The 19,935-nt window shown below is 31.5% G+C and overlaps 1 protein-coding gene across 4 annotated transcripts in view; it reads left to right on the top strand.

Moving 5' to 3' along the window:
* Nucleotides 1-19,935, top strand: part of LOC148275932 (ethanolaminephosphotransferase 1) — a 45,280-nt gene that overhangs the window by 5,825 nt on the left and 19,520 nt on the right. Inside the window, exon 1 of one of the 4 annotated variants that reach the window (XM_088235009.1) lies at nucleotides 2,846-2,943. The exons of 1 other annotated variant lie outside the window; for it this stretch is intronic. The gene's annotated coding sequence lies outside the window, so the exon portion shown is untranslated. Of the gene's footprint in view, nucleotides 1-2,845; nucleotides 2,944-3,033; nucleotides 3,140-6,309; nucleotides 6,584-19,935 lie in introns of those variants that run through there. 2 more of the 4 variants (XM_088235007.1, XM_088235006.1) reach the window with 2 other exon arrangements.

The raw sequence follows: 19,935 nt of genomic DNA, 5'->3' as shown, positions 1-19,935 counted from the left end.
ACAAAAATAATTGTAAAATAAATTATCATCTTTATAAATTTTCTACAATGAATGGTTTAAAATTATTCATCAACTACAATTTATATACCTTCCCAGTAATCAAATTCAATTAACGATGATAAAATTTGCAGAGTGCCATTAATAAAAAAATATTCATATTATATCGAAACATAATAATTATAACAAAAGTTAAATTAAATGAACATTAATAAAATTTGCAGGATGCAAATAAAGTGCGAAAACAAATGTAAACAAATTATTACATTTTTCTACGATGTTTTCTTAGATCATTTGTTTTTTTATCGTCACTGTCTCAATATTTTTTAGACCTTAAAGCCTTCTACGTATTAAAATATTTTATTTTTCAATTTAAATGATGCGTGTTAAGGAATATTATGCCATTGAGATTGATGTTTAAATAATTGATGATATTCGTCTCGCCTATTTCTAGAATTTTCCGACCCAAGATGGTGCATTATTTATTAGATTACATCCGCTTTTCCAACTAAAATAACACTCATTTATTTATTCATATTATTTTATTTTGTTAATTTTTATTAGTTATTTACTACTACTACTAACACTGCCATCACGCCATTTCCCCGTAAGGGTACGCAGAGAGAATGGACCGCCACACACGTCCATCCTGGCATACATTTCTAGTTAATTAATATTACATTTGTATATCAACTCATATTCTCTATTATTTTGGTTACTGCATACTTATTCATTTATAAATTTATATTATTGCAATAAATGTAACATCTTACTTTAAATAAATAAGTTTTCTTTCATACTTTCAGGCATCTGATCATACAATTTTAACACTTTACCCATTAAGCTATTTTGTGATTTTGTTTTTTTCTTAAGTGGTAGCCTTACCTTCCTAATTGTAATGTTCAGTAGATAAAAATATTATGTACATACTTTATGAGTGTATTTTTTGTGTTTTAAAAAAACATTTTACATACAATAATGGTGTTTACGAATTTTGTCACTAAGTCACTCGGCAAAGGTGCTCAAGTAGACTGTTCGTACAACGATTTTTCCAAAGCGTTTGATAAGGTAGATCACCAACTTTTGCTTCTTAAACTTCAGAGGATTGGCTTTAGTGACATTCTTCTGAAGCTATTCACAAATTATCTTACAGATCGTAAGCAATATGTGTCATATGGACTGTATCAATCTGAAACATTTAATACCTCTTCAGGGGTTCCTCAAGGATCTAATTTGGGACCAATGTTATTTTTAATCTTTATAAATGATATTGGTAAAGTCATTAAATTTTATAATTTTCTCTTATTTGCTGACTACCTTAAATTTTTTGTGAAATACTGACTTCTTCAGATTGTATTAAACTTCAGTGTGACATTCAAAATATAATTCAATGGAGCAAACAAAACAAATTATTCTTCAATGTTTCCAAATGTTTTGTAATGGCATACACAAGAGCATCCAAAACAATATACTATCGTTATCTCATGGACGGAGTGAGGCTTGAAAGGGCTTCAACGTCCAGAGATCTCGGGGTGTTGTTTGATGCTCAGTTATCTTTTAATCTTCATATGGTTAATCTATGTAATGACTCCCTTAAAATGCTTGGTTTTGTTCTCAGAAATGCCAAGATCTTTTCTAACACTCAGATTATGAGGACATTGTATAATTCCTTGGTAAGAAGTCGTTTGGAGTTTAGTTCCATTATTTGGTCGCCATATGAGACTCGATACTCTTTGATGGTGGAGAGAGTGCAGAAAAAATTTCTGCGCTATCTGTACCTAAAAGAGTGTGGATATTATCCTTGGCTCTTCCCAACCGACTTTTTACTGGGAATGCTAGGGTATCAGTCATTATGGAGGAGGAGGGACGTTCATTTGGGTGTTCACCTTTCCCAGGTGATCGGTGGTCGCATACATAACTCAGAAATTCTGATGGATGTAGGTCTGTTCGTACCTGATAACTATCTTCGACAAAGACAGCATCGATTGTTTTACCTACCGCGATGCAGAACCAACCTGCCAATGGTTATGCCGGTTGGTAGAGCAATCTTGCTACTTAATCGCATCGCCTCGGATGTCGATATATTTCACGACAGTGGGCCTTCCCTTAGGAAAGCACTTTCTAACTTTTAATTTTTCTTTTTACATTTTGTTATATTATTTTAATAACATAACTATCTACTGTAATTTGTGATCTATTATTGTATTTAGAATTAATTGGGTCTTTTTTATGTAATGTTCTAAATATCTGAATAAATAAATGAAATTAAATAAGTATTATAAAAAAACATTTTTCGTTATTTTATTCATTTATTTAAAATGCTTAAAAACTTTTTTCAATGTGTCTTTTCTAGAATGACACAGTCTAAAGTCCATTCAAATCTTTAATAAAGTTTGTTGAAATGTGCATAACAAGAAGTTTTCAAAAATCATTCAAATGTGTTTGCATAGACAGAAACATTTTGAAGTTTTCTTTGTTCACCAACAAGCACTAACGTTTTAACATGCGCTAATATTAAAAAAGTACATTTCTATTGAAAATTCTCCACTATCTTAAATGGTATCATCACTCGTGAGTGAAAAAGAATTTTCAGTATACGGATACAGTATTCAGTATATGAATATATACAGAAATTTGTATAATTATTGTTTTTTTATGCCTCCCTTATTCTGGGTATTGAAGTTTACAAAAATACGCATTTAAATGTGTGCTTACTGGATTATTTCTCTCTACCGTCACCGCTACTGAATGAGAAAATTTTATCACGCGTAGGTTAAGATTGTGCCGACCCATTGAAAGTGTTTTGTTAAGATAAGTTCCAACAGCTGTAACAAGTCGATGTGAAGCTGAGCTGATAGCCTCAACCATCTCGTGATAAGACACAAGAACACGCACCCGAATACATTGCGCCATTGCGGTCAATAAAAGAACTATGAAATAAAAATGGTATTCAGCAGTTCAGAAACTTCGTTATCTAGGAAAAACAATTGAGAGATTTTTCTTCGTGGATGATATTTCATGCAGGATGCGTTTTATGTTCTAGGCTGATTTTGGTCTGGTTTTCTTTTGTCGGCTTATACTATTTGACAGTTGTGGAGAGTGGTCAACAGCAATTCATTTTGGATCATTTAGCGCCGTAACAGTGAGTTAAAATTATTTTTAAAAAACCTTATATTTAAATAATCGTTAAATTGTTGACAGTCGAAGAAAATTAAGCGATTTTTTCAGCGTTAACCATGTGTTAAGAAAATTATCTTTTAAGCCCATCATCAATTATTTTGAAAATTTTCATACACCGGAAGATAAAAAAAAGGTCTGGGTGACAACGTAACCAACCCACACAAGAAAATATTGATGCGGTGTGGCAGAGTGTTAGTGAACGTCCGGGCGCATCTTATCGACGCCGTGCACAGGAATTAGGATGCTGAAAAACTGTCGTGACATATTGGAAATATTTTTTGTGCGCGAGTTGGATCAATTGAGCCTTTGCGGTTCCATTGGGATTGTGCCAAGTCACACACAGCTCATGCTGCGATGCAAGTTTTGAGAGAAACTTTTACCGACCGAATAATGTCAAACGCGGATAGTATCGAATGAGCCACACGATCCCCTGATTTGACCACCCCCATTTTATTCCTATGGGAAAAGTTAATACCAGCAATGCAACAACAAAGGACAACACTCGAAAAAAAATTGCCGAAATAACACCGGAAGTCTGCAAAAATGTCATGAAAAATATGCTTAAAAAGCTAGCATTTGCGCCACGGAAAAAATCGGACACTTGACCGACAACATAATATATCAAACATAGTTTTAAAAAAACATATGCTTAATCAATCAATAAAATACAAATTAAGAGATTGTATTTCATTTAAAAGTTATTGAAAAAAAACATCGGCCTGAAACATAAAACGCACCCTGTTGTTCGGAACATTATTAATTATATCACGAATATTGGTCGTTGTAAGAGCCTCGAGCTGAAAAGGTTATTATTGATCGCTTTCCTTCTATCAGCTATCTACAGCCATCTATCAGCTATCATCAACCTCTCAGGGATGATAGCTGATAGATGGCCAACACATATTATTTATGAGGAAGTTCAGTGGTTTTTTAAAATATTATTTGTTAGTAGACTTTCAAACTAAGCCAAAAAAAAAATATTTTATGTATCATAAAAATAATATTTTTCATATTAATTATCATCGCTATGATTTTTAAAGTTTCTTTTTTTTTACTACTCCGCATGTGACGTCACTAGTTATCTTCGGTGCGTTGTTGATTGGTGAGCAGACTTTCCGAAAACCGGAAATCTATCACAACACGCTATCATAAGTTGATTAGAAGAACTTGTGACATCATTTAAAGAAGTTCATTTTTATTATTTTTTTCGTACATTTTATAGAAACTTCACCGTATAATTAAATGCTCTAATTTTTACCGCGTATAAGAAAACATGTTTTCGTATCCAATTTCTCGTAGCACTGAACTTTATCATTGTTATTTATTTGTTAATTGATTTTTAAGTTCTTTTTTATTTTTATCATATACCACTTTTTTTTTAAATATTGTTTTTATTGTTTCTCATATAACATAATATATATTATACTCGTGAATATATTTACTAAATATTTGGCCTTACCTATAAACTGCGTATATAGTTACGCCTAGGCATAGTGGTAGAATACGGATGGGAATATCTTCCTTACTATAGTAGTAGAATAAGAATGGTATTTCCATCTTTATTCTACCACTACGCCTAGGCTAAACTTGGTACAAGGTTTATAAGTAAGGCCCATTGAGTTTTTGGCTGTTTTTGACTATCTTTGAACTGGGTTACTTACGTAGCCTAAACCAAGTAATATTTTCTACGTATCCATAATATTATAATAAGAGAAATAAAAATAGACATTACATTACCTAATCAATAATCTTTTCGTCAGTCTGTTTTAATTCACTACACAACGAGTCTAATTATCTCCATGCAATGTTTATCTTTTATCTGAGAGCAGCCATCAAATCAAAAACAGTCGTCAATGATTCTGCTTTTATTTCACACACATTTTTTTGGTTTATTTATTTATTCATACAATAGAAATATACATACATATAGAAACAAACAAACAAACCATCACGCCGTTTCCCCGTAGGAGTAGGCAGAGAGGATAGAACGCCATAACACTCTATCTTGGCATACAAACCTCGCTTCCTCTACATTCATACGTCTTCTCATGCACGCACGCCGATTATTCCTACTTTTGACATGTCCATCTATAAGTATTTGATGGACTTGATCGCGCCATGTCTTTCTCGGTCTTCCTCGTTTTCTGCATCCATCAACATTTGCATCGTAGATCCTTTTAGCCGTTCTTTCACTGTCCATTCGCTCTACATGTCCAAACCAACGCAGCACCCCTTTCTTGATTCTGTCAATAATGCATGTCTCAGCCTTACACACTTCACGGATCTCGACATTTGTGCACCTATCATACATCGTTTTGTATAGATATATATTATATTTCAAAAAATAATAATAACGTGTCCTTAATTCTGTCAGGCCAAGAGCCCTGGTTAAGTTGGGATTCAACATAATAAAAAGTAGAAGCATGTTCATTATGAAATAATACCAAAAATAAAAAATACAACATAAACATATATTTCAATAAACATCTTGACATAACTGTATTCTTTATTCGTCTGGACAGAGAGATGTATGAAAAACATATTTCACAACACAATTTAACGAATTAAACATAACATTAATTACTGACAAGTTTGCAGTGTGCAATTAACAAAATATATTTTCGTTTTCGGATACATCATTGCCATCTGTTAAAGTTCTTAGAAATCATTTTTAATACGTTGTGTGCGTTTGTAGTCATTAATATAATATTTATGCTTCTAGTTATTTCTCAGCTGTGGTGTTATGTAAATTCAAAGCATATAATTATCATATATTCTGAAAAGTAAAATATTTTTTTAAAGAAAGCGTTTCTCCATCATAAATAATTACAATACATCCTATTATTACCTGGATTCTTGTTAGATTCTAGCTATATTCTCATTGCTTAGATCCGTTCATAAATTTTAAAAACAACAGTACTCCCACTATTTAGCGAGAAAACTGATGTTAATTATTTTACGCCCAATATTTTGTTTCGTTTTCATTTTCGTAGGCAGGTACGTCTCGTATCAACTGAGCACAAAAAATGTTTCCTTACAAAATAATTCTAAGTTTACTCGCCAGAGCTCTCTGCTTTACAAACTTTCGACCAATGGCAGGCCATCGTGCGCTCAATGGTGCGCGCTAAATCTGACATACAAAACAATAACTTCCTATCAATCGGCCTCGCTTGTAGTGCGTCTGTTTTGCGATTAGTTTACGCTATTTTAACTTAAATGTGGCATTGTAAAAATGTGTAAACTTCATTAACACGCCATGATAATCAAATAAATTGTATCTAATACATGTTTTACTCAGCGTTAGGTTAATTTTCATTCATTATGACAGACAGATTCGAGAATATAACCTTAAATCTCAATTTTTATTCAGTGTTATTTTAGAGACATATTTTGGAAGTTTTTAAACGTAAGTATAATTTTTATCGTATTCTGTATAAACGTAAATATGTGTTTTACTACTATTCTACAAAAAAACTCAATTAACTTTAATAAATAATATTGTTCTAGAAAAATTAAAAACATCGCAAAAAGTTAATTTAAAACAATTTTCAATATTAATTTTGGAAAGTAGATTAATGTGTTTCTTAGATTTATTAATTAAATTCCATGGTATTACGTGATTTTATCACACCTAAAAATGGCTCAAATATCTGTTTTTCTTTCGTGTTTTTGATTAGTTTTTTTACAAAAGATTATGAATAATTTAGAGGTAAAACTTTTGAAAATTGAAATGTTTTATTTATTCTTACTTTTGTAGAAATGTAACGAGAATTTAACCATTTAAATTTATTTTCTTGTGTATTCAATTGTTTCTTTTTCTCCATTATTTCCTTGTGCATTCATTTGTTTCTTTACTCATTTGAATTGCGAATAATTTATTCGTAAAAGTCGGGCGCATACAAAGCTAAGCACGTTGAATATTTATGATTTTCTTTCAAGGGTATTACCATCCAGGATGTAAAGATAACACAGTTAATGTTTTGTAAATACAAATATTTCGGAAGCAACAGAATAACGATATATTAAATCAAGCAGTTTTGAGATAGAGATACGAAATAACCTCTGACCTTTTAAGAAAAAGTTTCACGGCGCCTGCGCACGCCCATCCAGAGAAAACAATTTACAACAAAATATATTTTCAGTGAATGAATTTGGCGCTTGGCATAATGCCAGATAAATAACGGGATACTTTTCAGTCTTCGAAAGAATTTCACACCGCGTATTTCATTTTTTACGAATGACATCATCATTCATCATTCCCTTTTCGCACCTAATGGTGCATAGGGCATTGCATTGGTACACCAATCGCAGCGTAACTTGATCATTTTTGTTACATGAAGGTAAGATGATCAGTCTGATGCTTCAGGTGCCAGTCCAGGGACTATGAAATATTCTAGTGTATATAATGTTTCATTTTAACCACGTCGGGAATCAAACCCAAAACCCCTTGCACGGTAGGCAAACGCGCTGGCCACTACACCACGAGGCCGACAAAAATGATATACGGATGATTTACCTAATAAATATGTTGTACCTATATCTTTTTTAAATATTTTATTTCTAATCAATCGACACGTTTGTAGAATTAACCCAAATGGGATATGTATACACCTTAATAGTAATTAATTCATTATTTTTATGTATTTATTTAAATGTACAATACAGCACAAATGCAATGTACATATAAATGCCAATAGCAATAAACAATGTACATATTCGCAAAAACATGTTTTAAAAAATGCACAATAGATCTTAGGGGATGTAGTTCATAAAAAAAGACAACTAATCACTAAAACACATTATGATACATAATTAGAGAGGAAGAATCTAGAACTAGTTATCCCAGTATGAAAAAGATCCACCTCTCTCGGTGGGATGTTCAACTTACCAATCATCCTCCCCACAGGCATCATCAATGGTAAATTGGTCCTGCATTTAGGAAGAACAAATCGCCATAATCGTAGAACAACGACGGATGTGATTTTCATCAACTTCATATGAGAGCGGTTTATTTTTTTTTTACACTTTATATCACAACTCGGAAAGTACTTAAGAACAGCCTTTGATACTTTGGTTGGTTATATATATATTTTAAACCTGGAATATATAGCATTTTTAAAACGTTTTCATGTTCAAATATAAAAAAGTCTACGTCGCATTTTTCGCACATCTGTCGTTGTTCTACGATAGCGACGAAATGGTATGTGTTGCCTAGCTCTTAAGTAGTTGCTCGGTGCGTATAAGTTTTTGCGCTCCAAAATGTTGGGATTAATTAACCCATTCAGAAGTTTAAACAGAATACCATCCATGAGCAAGGCTATGCTCCTTCTGGCCCGCAAACGTGTGATGCCAATCATATCTAAAAGTAACAATGATGTGTACTACAACGGATAGTATCCATACTTTCTCATGTACAGGTAACGAAGAAACTTCTCTCTGCCATGAGTAAGTGGCTTCTTCAGGCCCCTACACCACCGCACCACTCTCCAGAATACTACACACTAAAGTTGTGTACAAAATTTTGATGGTGTTAAATTCTACAAGTGTTTAAAACTATCTACCTGTTATAAATCCCGACATTTTGGCAGCAGAACGACTCACATTGACAATGTGACTATGAAACGTTAATGAGGTATCAAAGATCACTCCCAAATCCTTGGTTTCCTAGCTATTGTTCAAATAAAAACTAGCTATCTTCTAGTTATAGTAAAAAGTATGATCATTTCTAGTGAAACATCACCATGCACTTAATTTATTTATGCTTTATTAAGTTAGTTCATAACATCTTAAGAACTAATATAAACTTTTAATAACATTACATTTTTTATCTCCTTTATTTCTTCAGGTAACTCATTGTACTGCTTCAATCCCTTGTACAATGAGTTTTGAGATTCTGTTTTTCTCCTCATTGGTAATCTTATCTTTTTTTATCCCTTGTTTCATATGTATGACATTGTTGGTTAAATTTTATTATTGTTTTTATTTTATTCATCCCCTTAATTGTTTTACGTATAAAAATTGCTAAATTATATTTAATTTGCTGCTTTACCGTGAGCAAGGCACTTACCAATATTAAAATCTAATTCAGTATTCTCACTCTAGTTAAGGATTTCATTCATATCTTGTTGCATCATTGCACAGCCGGCTACGGAAAGAATATAATTTAAAATCATCAGCAAACAGCAAAAATTCAGAAAATCTGATGCATTTACACATCATTTATAAATGAACAAAAAAGTAGCGGCCCTAAATTTGAGCCCTGCTGTACTCCTAACCGAGTTAAAAAGGTCTCCGATTTTAATCTCGCGTATTATACAAACTGCTGCCTATTACATAAATAACTGGCAATTTTTTTAAATAAGAAATAAGAAAATTCTAGTATTTCTTGTGTATACTCACTTGATCCACCGTATAATTCATTAATAATACTTGCAAAATATATTCAAAAGAACATTAAACTATAAACAATAAAAAGGTAATTATTTTCCCTTAGAGAAGAGACATTTTCTTGAGAAAAAATTAGAGTACTCAATGAGAACATACATAATATCAACCTCAACGTAGCGCATCTGATTTGAGTGAAATCTGGAAAACAATAATCTCCTATTATAGGTTGGAATTGTAAATATAAATTCGGACCATTAATAATAAATCTAATTATTAGATTATAATTCATATCGGAACTACGACCTAAATCGTAAAAAAACTGTAAATGTTACTATATTGTACTGTATTATACATATACAATTGTGCATACGAGTGCATTGATGTGCCTACTGCCGACTGCAACACAGTACAAACTACTAGTACATAAACACATTTTTTTAAACACACAGTTTACCTTGAAGATGGCCCCTGCAATGGTAGCCGAAACTTTGGAACGAATATCACCCATAAAAGATACATATTACTTAAATATATCTAGCGAAGTTAATTGCACAATTAAATTTTAATTGCCTACAAACTTCTCCTTTGTTTTTTATTTCCTGATATTTGGCAATCCTGATGGTTGTAGTTCGGATGGACGGAGTTCTACTGTAATTACTGTAATATTTTTAGTGACTTATGATAAACAATATTTTGGACGTGCCCAAAATAGACAAGTATTTGCTTTTTAATGTTTTTCTCTTCTCAATAAATCATATCTTAGTTTTACTTACTTTATCTCACAGTAAATACTCGCAAAATAACATATTAATGTAAATAAGTAAATAATATGACTAAGAGTAGCATACCATGACGTCCTTTCGCTTGATTGGTCCAAACTTTGCGGCGGATAACACATATTAATCTATCAAAACAAATTATTGTAAGAGCCCGTATGGACCTAGTCAAAGTTAACAAATAAAATACCAAATAAAAGAGAGTTCGTCGTCCGGAGAGGGACGGTGTAATATGTTTTTGTGGTTAAAAAAATGCAAACTTATAAATAGGCTTGTAAAACTATAAGTAAAAGTATTTCGTCAAATTGATCAACTCTTCTTGACAGAAAGCCGAAAAAAACCATTAGTGGCAGAATCATTATCCAGAAATGAAATTTAAAAAAAAAGTTTGATGAATTCAAACTTAAAAATTCTCTGTAATACCTCGACGTGTTAACCAAAAACAATGCAACTGGACTAAAAACAATGTATCACTGTTTTAAGATGCTTAACGTATTGTTGCGAATTAAGGTCAATACGTGGCTAACATGATAACAACATTCCAAATGTGTTAACCCCGCAAAATACGCTTTTTTTCCAAAATTGCCGACAAGTTTTGTTTTTTACAAACGCAAACTAACTTTTTGTAATTTGGGGATTCATATTGGAAGTAAATCCTAAAGTGTTTTTAACGTCTGGTTAAAAACGTCAAGCTTTGATTTCAATTTTATTTATTTTTTAACTCAACTTTTTTTTATAAAAATGAATATTTGCGTTCGTATTATTTACCCAAATATTTAATTTTGAGTGCCATTTTCAACAAGTTGTAAATAACTCACTATTTGAAAACGAGATCAAATTGGAATCCGAACCACGGACCTTTGAGCCGTGAGTCCTAGACACTAGCTACGCGACCACAACCCGATATTGTTAATTTTGCTTTTTTTTGGAAGCTACATTGTTAAAAACATTTCTGCGATATAAGTATTCCAAATGTTGTTTTAAGGGGTTCTGTAAAAATGTGCTATCCTACTTTTTTGTTGAATTTTTATATTAAAAAAATATACTAGATAAAAATGAGTTCAATATTTAAAAAATGTTTAAATCTGGTTTTGGTCCCGTGTTGCGGACTCACGGATCAGAGGTCCGAGGTTCGAACCCCAATCTACCCCAACTTGATTCCCATTTTCTAATAGTGGGTTACTTACAACTCGTTGAAAAAGGCCATCAAAATTGAAATATTTGGGTAAATTATAAGAACGCTAATATTTCTTCTTTATTTCAAATCAAAATAAATACAAAAAAATTATCACCTTTTTTGTTCTATTAAGTACTTTTTATATATTTACCTTAACAGCCAAGCTAAATATTCATTATATTTTTATGAATGCGCCTTTAATAAGGATGGTTTTACCATCCTTTATGCCTTGGCTTAACTTTATACCAGATTTACAAGTATGGCCCGAAGAGTTCCTTCATCTTTCGCTAAAATATCTGTCAATCTCGAATACAAAATTATTATTGCCCAATTATTCAAATACCACCGTAAGAGTGCATAAATTGCACAACACTTTAATCAGCCTTATGAGAATAATATTAATGATTGTGTTAATGATGTACATATGTCCACTGGCTTCGGATATATAGGAATGTTCCCATGAATGACGTTCTATCCTCCAATTATATCCGTTATTGAGATAATAAAACGTCTGTTGCGTGTTCCTAATCATTGTAAATACACACTTAATCTTTTGTTATTAATGACAAGTTTTATAACTATTACAATAACATATATTTTATGTGCCTGCGATTTTCATACCTATGTTGAAAAAAATATGTATTTAGTGCAGTACCTTTACTTAATTTGATAAAAAATACACGGAATTTGTGTACACTTGAAAAATCTTTATATATTCCTCATCATTAATATTGCCCCCTTCAAAGAAATCATTTTTAAATTAATACACTTATCCTAGCGTTTTTTTCCAATCCTCCCACAGTTCAGTCTTTATCTCATCTATGGTCGCGAAACGTCGTGCTTTCGTAGTCCTCTTTTGGGATCAGGAAACAGTCTCAGGGGGCCAAGAATTTAAATAGGTACCTTGGTACTTTTTCATGGTTGAATTCCAAAACATAACATAAACGTTTTTGAAATATAGAATTGTTTTTGCAAATGTCAAACTCTGCTCTTCTAACAGCGGTGCACTTTATTTAGGAATGCAATTTTCAAAAATGTATTAAATGTCAGTTAATATTTTTGCCAAAAATCCAGTAAAAAGAAATAAATCTGTAGAAATTATAAGGAATTTAAGGAGATCTGAGATCTGAGATCCACATAAAACGAAAGCTGTTAGTAAACATTCAAATACAAACTTTTTTTTGCAAAAAAATAACATCTGTCCAATTTTTTAGTATGTGCATTCTCGTCGAATGCAACCCTGGTAGGTCGATAAATAAACCATTTACGCTCCTAACTTTTTTTTAAAGATTAGATAGAAAATATAAGAATACTTTAAATATCAATCCACCCTTATCATGCCGTGTGGATTTTTACATTGATTGGTGTGAAATGGGCCATAAAGTTTGTCCTTTTCGGTTTTTAACTATTTTAATTTACTGTGCATCGTAATGCATACATATTTTTCTTTTGTAAGATGTTTAATTATCTTTTTGTATCATCAAACGTTTCTATGGATTTTTGTTTTTTTACTATCCAGAGATAGTCTTAGAATATTTGCATGGGGATTTGCCAAATTTTTGCTGTTTTTTTATAATTTTTTTCAAGAAGAATAGCAAATAATCTGTGATCCTTTTATCAATAAACATTATTAAAAATTATTTTCTGGATAGTTAAGCACTTGATTATTAGAAAGTTTTTCATAAATTAACATTCATGTTCTTTCTCGATTATTCACCCATACATTATTGTTGAACAATAACATTACCGCTCAATAAATTCCCACGAAACTAGGTTGAATAAATTGTAATTTGCATAGCGTATTACATCAATCAGTAAAAATATTTGGCTCCTACGTATATCGAATGCCAATTATTCATCGAATATAGACGAATCAATTGAAAGAACTCGAAAACATAATGGAGACAGATTTCAATAGTCTGGCTGACTGGATGAGATTCAATAAATTAAGTTTAAATGTTAAAAAAACATGTTATATGATTTTTGGGTACGAACAGGACTTAAATATCAATATTTCTCTCGGAACTGGCTATATTGAAAAGACCAATGTAGCTTAATACTTGGGACTATTTATTGACTCCAAACTTTCATAGTGCTACCAATTTGAGCATGTAAAATCAAAAATAGCACCCGTAACTGGCGTATTGCATAGACTTCGAGACTTGCTTCCTCATTCCGTTTTATTTGCCGTCTACTACGCTATGATTCATTCCCACCATCATATCTATCATGTATATGGGGGTTTGCCAGCAAAAATCAGATCTCAGAACTACAAGTTCTTCATAACAGAGCTCTAAGAAATATTCTTGGACTTAAGTGGGATTCCCGTGTCAAGGATATCTACGGACAAACAAAGATACTTCCTTCCGTCACTGCATGACATAACCAATACTATTTTGAATATTATAAACTTTTCTGCTCACACAAATTAAAAATACACATTTGGTCATGATATTCACAATTACAATACGTGTTACTCAGGATATTCATGTGTCTAAGTTCGGCAGTAGATCTTTGAAAAATATTGGCCATTCCGAATGTAATAAACTGCCCGATGAGCTAAAACACGAAAAATCGAATAAAAAATCCAGAAGCGTCGCAATTAAAAAATATTACTTAAACCTTTTTGATAGTGATAGTTATTAATGTAATTTATACAATAATGTTTTCTTACTACTTCGGATGTATTAACTATGTAAGGTATTATGTATTGTCACAAAAATGTTTTTTTTTTATGTACTGTCCCAAATGAGTTTCTTTAATTACTTCTGGGAGTATAATATGTACTTTTTGTATTATATGTTTTATTAATAATGAAAAATAAATTTTAAAAAATATTTCAAATTTATGAATATAAAATATAAACTCGCACGCGGTTATGCATAGCACACTACATCATAATATGATGATCGTATATGTCTTATTATTATTGAAAAAAAATTGTAAGCATAGTCTATTTTTCTTTATTCAACTTTTTTTACATAATGTTGATTGTACATTGGCGAGCTTATTGCCAAATGGCAATTTTTTTAACCAACCAATAAAATAAAAGTTTCATTATTATAATTCAAGTTACAAAACATATTCAATAGAAAATAAAAAAGCTAAAGATATATAAAAATAGAAATAACTGTATTTGCATATAAATTAGCTTAAATCAATACTATTACTCAATGGGAAATGGGAAAAAGAGGAAAGAGGATAGGAAGAGAGATTGAGGAAGAGAAAGGAGATGTTTCTTCAGAAGTTATTTAAACAGAGATACTGTAGTAACATCTTTGATGGTGGATGAGAGATGATTCCACAGTCGAGCCGCATGGACACTATATGAGTCAGAGAAGAAAGAGGAATGAGGAAGTTCAGTGGTTTTTAAAAAAAATAAATTTTTTAATAGACTGTTAAACTAAGTCAATTATTTTTTTTTAAATTTTTATATATCGCATTATCGGCGCTACGATTTTTCAAAGTTTTGTATTTCTGAAATAACTCCGCGTGTAACGTCAGAGGTTCATTTCCGCTTATTCTCATTCAGTTCTTCCCATTGGTCCAGAAGCGACAAGCATACCGGAAATCTTCCATAGCTCTTAGATTATAGGTTGATTCACATGAAGTAGTGCGTTTTTATCAAAATATTTATTATTATTTTTTCTGTACATTTTCAAGAAACTTTGCCGTACAATTAAATGCTCTTATTTTTACCCCGCGTAAGAAAACATTTTTTGAATCCAATTTCCCGTAGGGCTGAAGTTCCTCATTGTGGAGGTGTATTAAGAGAGTGCTTTGAGAATTAGAACAAAGAGGTAAACCATGAACTGATAAGCGTTAAAATTTTCCATGGATGTATATAGGAGCGTTAGGACTATGAAGTACATTGAACAGATGGAATGAAAATTGTGCTTTATAAATAAAATTGATTCCTTTTGTAATGCGAACCCAGACACTATCGACTTACAAAAAAAAATTATGTGTTTTTTCCTCTAAGATCTTTTACAAATTACCGCTAGTATTTGGTGTACCGATTCGCTGCCCTATACACCATTTAGGTTCGAGTCAATAGTTATAGCAAGACTAGGAGACCAAATTATTCATACAAACACATGAAAATATTTATTATGTCAATTTGATACTATTTATAATATACTTGTAAAAAATACGAATGATAATGTTGTCAATCAAAACCTAAGACGTATTTGGAGGTCAAACAAACCTTTTTTTAAATATAATAATATAAATGTACGAATCCAACTTTACATAATATACAAGGAAAATACTAATTTAATTCTCGTAATTACAGATGTTTCTATTAAACTTAGTATGTTGGTCCAGTGGCGCACTCAGGGGGGTAGTTTTGGAGGTGACTTAACTTTTCTGAAGTGACTTAACTTTTCCCTTATTGTCCTAAAAACATCCGCGCGTTACGGTGGTGTGTAGTCACTACACATGCAAAAAAATAGAGATTTTTAATCGTAAAAGTGTAAGATTCATCGGCAATTGCATCAATTATTTATAGTTGAAGTCAAAAGTGATAATATTTTTAATATAATTGCTAAAAACATGAAAAAAAACATCAATTCATGCTCTCAGTGCGCGCAAAAGAACCGCCCCCAACGAAAGCCGGGAAGCGACTAACGCAGCTAACGGGCGTCTAAGATAAGTACAAGTCTCTCTCGCTCCCAAATATACCCGTATTATCGAGAGTGAGACGTAAAGAGTGTGCAAGATAATTATATATTAGGATTTCTTCTTACTACGAACGCAACATGCGACGCATTGGTAAACTTTCTATTGTATTGGTGATATCTCCAATTTAAAAAAAAACGATTTTTATGTTCGCAATAAGCATTAATTATTTAATTAAAAAATCATTTTTACCGATACGTAAATGTATAACAAAGGAATACCGAAAATCTCAATCCATAATTTATTATATTTATGAGGATATTCAAGTTATTATATGCAATGTGTACTAGCTACACATCACCGGGAAGGGAGAGTTAAGTGATACTCTGAAAGTGGATCTTAAATTTTGCTACGGAGCAATTGCTAGACTGAAAAAAGACCGGTGTTCAAAATAATATGCCTCAACTTCTTTGTAATAATTTGAAAACGAGCTTTTCTGGGTGCGCCGCTGTGTTTGTGCATATGTAATACTATTATTATTGGTAAACTAATTTACATAAGGTATTCTTTTTATAATAAATTTTATCGCCTCTTCAAAAAAGTTGAAATCACGATTTTAACTTTGGTATAGGTACTTAAGTTATTTTGTGGCTTATGGAATAATTACCAGCTATCTCTTTAGTCGAATATTATTACGCTTTTGATGTTGATTGTTGAGGAAAGTGTGAGATATTCTTAAACTATTTTTTTAGACAGGTTTCGTACGTCATAAGTTGTAACAGTAAAAAATATTATAAAACATGTAATTATTAATATCGCGTGGCAACCATATTTTGCTTGTAGAAAATTTTGTACTTAAATTATCCAAAGAATAGTTAAAAAATACATTTACGACATATTTTAATATAGTCGAAATTGTGTTTCTACCATAATCGTAACCTGAAACAACTCGAAAACATAATGGAGACAGATAGTCAATATATAAATTAAACCAATTAAGACTGAATGTTAAGGAAACATCGTTTATGATTTTTGGGAACAAACAGGACTTAACTATCAATATTTCTCTCGGAACTGGCTATATTGAAAAGACCTATGTATCTTAATACTTAGGACTATTTATTGTCTCCAAACTTTCATGGATCTATCAATTTGAGCATGTAAAATCAAAAATAGCACCCGTAACTGGCGTATTGCATAGACTTCGTGGCTTGCTTCCTCATTCCGTTTTTTTTGCTGTCTACTACGCTATGATACATTCCCACCTATCCTATCTATCGTGTAAATGGGGTTTCGCCAGCAAAAAACAGATCTCTGAAATACAAGTTTTTCAGAACGGAGCTCTTTTTTTAAATTTTATTTTTTATTTACTCTTAAAATAGTACAAACACAATAAGTTACTGTCATTCTTGGACTGAAATGGGATCCCTATGTGAATGATATCTACCGACAGACAAAAATACTTCCTTTTAATGTGTTGCCACTGCATGACATAACCAATACTATTTTGAATATCATAAACTTTTCTGCTCACACAAATTTAAAATACACATTTGGTCATGATATTCACAACTACAATCCGCGTTACTCAGGGAATCTTCATGTATCCAAGTTTCGCTCAACGAAGTTTGTCAAAAGGTCTCTGGAAAATACTGACCACTCCGAACTCAATAATTAATAACTGCTCGATGAGCTAAAACACGAAAAATCGAATAGCAAATTCAAAAGTGTCACAATTAAAAAATTATACTTGATTTTTTTTATAGTGATAGTTATTAATGTTATTTATATAGATGGTGTAAAGTGCTTTATTTTATCTTTCTTATATTATGTTTTCTTACTATTTCAGATGTATTAACTGTGTATGATATTATGTATTGTCACAAAAATGTTTTCTTTTTATGTACGGTCCCAAATGAGTTTTTTTTAATAACTCCTGGGAGTATAACATGTACTTTATATGTTATATTAATAAAATAAAAGGCGCCATAAAAATTAAATTACTATTATTCGATCGCAAAAATCTTCCACATTCGATTACCTTTACAAATTATGCTTAAAACATAAATGGATCAAAATAAATCAACGTAACGTCTGTAATATTAAGTATTGTTGAACAATATTTATTAGAAACTATTTGAGTGAAACAAAGTTAGGAGTCTTGAAGCGAATCGGAACCATTATGTCAGGTTATTCAACAAGATTATCAATTCATTTCCTGAAATGCACAATACATAATAGTATGCAACACGATTCAACAATGTCTACAATCCAGATCCACTAATTTTCTCTATTCATTATTTTGACGAGTAAGTTGATTCGAAAATAGATTACCATGTGAGGTGAAAATGACTACAATGCAAGCTGCCAATGCATACCATGAAATTGTGTAACCGCTTAGACCCAGTTGCACCAAAAAAAAAATTCAAGGGAGTTTTTTTCACAAATCGCCAATTGTATTGAAAAATGCATTTAATATTTATATCAGTTTTTTACCATGCCAGGGTGTTCTTTAAACCCCGTCACATCCGAAATCACGAAGAGCAGTATTGGCAAGAAGACATATTAGCATATTAAAAAAAATATTAAGAACCAATATTTATTTTTAAATAAAATATTTAAAAAAACAAATGGTTGCTTACTTCTGCGGGGGAGAAGCGAGAGGGGCATGGCCACGTGATCAGCGGTGTATCAGACTCCCACCTCCCCCTCCTCGTTTCTCCCCTGCAGAAGTAAGCAACCATTTGCTTTTTTTGTTTTTTTTTTTTTAATTGTATTCGTTCTAAAAATTTATTTTAATTTGCCAAAATGTCTTCTTGCTCATATGCTGATCATCGTGGTTTCGGATGTGACGGGGTTTAATAAACACCCTGTATATCTATCAATGTATAAGTTTTCATTTATAATAGACATTTTTTTACATTTTTTAAAGTAATAAAGGTCTATGAAATACTATCCAGTAAAATACAAATTTTTTGCTAATTATTTTTTTTTTTAATTAATAATTTTGAATTCCCGCAAAAACGGTAATTCCTTCGGCCACGCCCCTAATACGTCACGATTCATGTTTGTTTGTTCCTCTCCATTGAATTTTGTTTCGAATACTATCACAAATCTTGACGTCACAACAACCATGGCCAAACACGTCGCGTTTTTCTATGAACGTATTTTTATTGAATTTCTTTTTTACATTTATGTATGAAAATATTTCTCTATAATATCCATATTGATTTGAAAGTACAATTAATTATTCTATACCCATTTCTTGTATTTTAATCGATATTCGTAGTATGTGATATTTCCCTATTTTCATTATAAAAACGAGCACATACAAAATTGCTCGCAGTTGGCATCACTTTGACGTCACACGTCATGCCCGCCGAGTGCGCTTCTAATAAACATTGCGTTTAAGTATGGCGTTTTAACGTAATACGTGTCATTTGTCCCACAGAGCGCGAAACGTGTCTTTTTCGGATAATTTAAAATATGCGTATTGTAAACCATTTTAGAAACTTTATCTGATGTCTCACGGAAAAATAATAATAATACCGGTAAAATCGTTTTTTTTTCTTCCTTATTTAAAAATGATAGTTTGAAAAACGTTAAAAGACCCGTTGTTGCGTTCTTGTCAAAAAAGACAAATGTGTTTGAAAAAAAATATTAACAACCCATTTTATCGATTTTGACAAAAATGCTACAATTTTTATTGAAAAACTTAAAACTCATTTTTTGTGGTGCATCTGGTCCTAAGAAGTTTCAAGAAAAAATCCAAGAAAGATTTTTTCTCAATTGGTTTTG

The sequence above is a fragment of the Micrasema longulum genome, unplaced genomic scaffold, assembly GCF_059751315.1.
Source record: "Micrasema longulum isolate JH-2025_06_02 unplaced genomic scaffold, ASM5975131v1 h1tg001317l, whole genome shotgun sequence".
NCBI lineage: Eukaryota > Metazoa > Arthropoda > Insecta > Trichoptera > Brachycentridae > Micrasema > Micrasema longulum.
The sequence above is the reverse complement of the archived record's forward strand: the minus strand, read 5'-3'. Positions and strand labels throughout refer to the sequence as shown.